Source organism: Dreissena polymorpha, chromosome 7 (assembly GCF_020536995.1).
Source record: "Dreissena polymorpha isolate Duluth1 chromosome 7, UMN_Dpol_1.0, whole genome shotgun sequence".
Lineage (NCBI taxonomy): Eukaryota > Metazoa > Mollusca > Bivalvia > Myida > Dreissenidae > Dreissena > Dreissena polymorpha.
In genome coordinates this window covers 46,491,953-46,495,011 of record NC_068361.1, presented here as the reverse complement: position 1 = coordinate 46,495,011, position 3,059 = coordinate 46,491,953, and the positions used below count along the sequence as shown (strand labels likewise).

Sequence of the window (3,059 nt, the reverse complement as noted above, 5' to 3'; positions counted from 1 at the left end):
TTTTTTTAAAGATTAAAGAAAAAACTCACTAAATTACACGAAAACATAAAGGACGACACGATTAACAAAACTTTGACGTTATTTTTTGCAAGCATCTGCTTTATTTAATGGGATAGACATAATAATAAATTCACATCATGCATATTATTTCGTGAATACAGACTTATCGATTGGACAAAATATTATGCATGTGCAGGGTAACTGTTCTATTTCGAGTACTTAATAACACTTACTAAGCTTCCCTGATTTCAATTATATAACGACTGAACAATGTATTCTCCAATTTCAAAGCGAATACTATATCACAAATAAAAATGCCTTATTTTAGCGAGAAAGCTTCATTACACCATCAACATATATTTAATAGATTGATACTCGTTTTTGGAAAACTCGGCTTAATGCATGTGCGTAAAGTGTAGTCACATATTAGCATGTACAGTCCGTACAGGCTAATAAGGAACGAACCTTTCCGCTTTGATGAGATATTTCGTTCATAGGAAGTCTCTTTTTTAGCGAAAATCAAGCTAAGGCGGAGATTGTCGCCAATAATTAGCCTTTGACGACTGCACATGCCAATACGGGATGACACTTTTCGCACATGTATTTAGCCCAGTTTTCCTCGAACGAGGCTCGATTATATTTAATTTCAATTCGATATAGGTCTCGTTTGCGGCGGTATTGTCATTGGTGTTGCTTTCGTCTCACAGTTCATTGGACAGACCGTACTGCATGTGAGTTATCATGAAAACCGAGCGGGAAAGTATTGTTTCTTATAAGTATTGCATCCTATACGTATTGTATCCGATATGCACTAATGTTAAACATATCTATTTTAAATTGAACGCATCGGAAGCCTCTTTCTAATTGAAACACTCCCATTTCCTTGGTTTATCTTTGCAGAAGGTGTTAACAAAGCTGGCGAGTGGTAATCCAAAACCGAGACTTCTTGGTTGCTTGGGGGACGCCATATCTACTACACCATATCTACTACCATATCTACTACGATACGCTACTACGCCGCTAAGATAATAGTTAATAAGCACTTAAATTTCACGTCTAATGGTTGTTTTGAATATTAAAACGAGTAAAGTGTATGCTTTTGAATGATTGCCTGTCGTTCGTTTTTCGTTTCAGATTATGCTGAGCATATTCGGTATGGTAGGCAGACCATTGTTAGGTCTTTTCATCTCGGGCCTATTTCTGCCGTGGATAAACGAATGGGTGAGTTATCGGCCCGACAACGGACGTTCTTTAACTCGTACTTAGTCTCAAGTGAAAATATTGACCAATGAAAATGCTTGTAACTTAAGAACGTTAACTTTCATCGGTTATATATATGGGTCACAATACTAAACGATTTCCTACACAAATTGAATGTAAAAGCAATAACTTTAACAAAAATAAAGTCAAACTTTTGCGCGTAGACACCCCCATAACCATACCTTTTCTTAAAGAGCATTCCAAGCCGCAATGATTTAAAACAGATAGGTCATCAAGTATTTAAGAAAGAACTCAATTCGAATCAGCCGTCACTATTTTAAGGCCATCTTTTTACCGGCATCTCTCCAGTTGATGATGGTTTCCCGCCAACTGTCAAAGTCTCATGTAGTCTCCAACCTAAAAGCAAAACAGTGAATTTGTAATACAACAATGTTTCCCCTACCACATGAACACAAGTATATTCAAAAATAAAGTCATGGCAAGTGCCCGTACAGAGAATTGTGTCTTAAATAAATGAAGATTTTGTTTGTAGAGGGTATAGTATTGAACGCCAAAAGTTTTTAGTATACTGTAACCTATAAGAAGTCTGAGATCGATATTGTGCTTGGGTCAGGTCATTATGTCTCTGACTGCTATCGAAGTGTAATCTAAGTCGTAATGTTGTATTCCATTTTCATTAATAAACGTCTAATTTTATAGACTCTTAACAACACAAATGGAAGATTAAATCTACACGAAAAGTGCATTGATACAATAAGTTGAGACTAAGTTTGAAATCTACTATATCCGAAGTTGCAAACTCTTGACTAATGGCTTACATTTCTTATAGGTTTAGTCCAAAGTCATATTAATTGTTGAATGCCGAAAATTGCAATCCACGCGATTATATTATTGTGCTCTGTTTAGATTTGATGACAAATTGGGTATTGTTCTATTCTATTGCGTGGCTTTTAAATCATTCATGAGAAATATAAAATTATTTCATTTTCTTACACCGATACACAAGGCAATATAGAAAATAACGGATACAATATTAAGAACATTGTATTTATAGGGGGCTCTGTCCGGCCTGATAATCAGCTCCTTGCTCAATTTCTGGGTAGGGATTGGCTCGAGCGTTGCACTTCCGGTACCGGATGTAATTCTGTACACTGTCAAGCACACGTGTTCACAGCACTCTCTGCTCTCTCAACTACGGCCTACGTACAGTGACCACCACCATGGCAATGGCGACACGTCTCCCGATGACGTTTTGTAAGTAGTGGCCCTTTATAAAGCGCATTTGTTGCTTATTCAATCATTCACATTAATGATTATATTTTTTGCATTTCTTGATAAAATCCAATTATTTACATCAATGATCTAATTGTTCACATCTATGATCTCATTGTTCAAATCTATGACCACAACGCTCATATTTTATGGTCCTTATGTTCACATCTGTTATCCCACTTTTCATATCTATGATCGTTTTGTTCACATCTTCGATCCTGATGTCCACATATGTGATAGTAATAAGTATGCGATTATATTTTTGTCTCATTTATGATTCTATTGTCAACCGTGACGATCCTATTATTTATTATTTGATTGTTCGTTTGTGCTCCTATTGTTCCCATCCTGCTCTTCATATCTGTTATAAATCTTTGATATTTTGTTATATCCTTTGTCATATTGTTCACATCTGTAACATTGAATCGCATACTATTTCGGTGTGAGAAATGAGAGATAATTATTAAGGAATATTGCTTCATTTTAAGCATACTATCCATATATGTTTTATATTTGCTTCATTTGTATGATATTCCATTAAAAGGCGCCTAAAGGTTACATTCTTT

At 35.5% G+C, this 3,059-nt stretch overlaps 1 long non-coding RNA gene across 1 annotated transcript; it reads left to right on the top strand.

Annotated features, from left to right (window-relative positions):
• The first annotated feature begins 680 nt into the window (after window positions 1–680).
• On the top strand, window positions 681–2,366 carry LOC127837460 (uncharacterized). Its single transcript, XR_008029298.1, has 3 exons — window positions 681–731; window positions 1,135–1,221; window positions 2,276–2,366. It is a non-coding gene; the product is annotated as an uncharacterized LOC127837460 (long non-coding RNA).
• The last annotated feature ends 693 nt before the right edge of the window (window positions 2,367–3,059 follow it).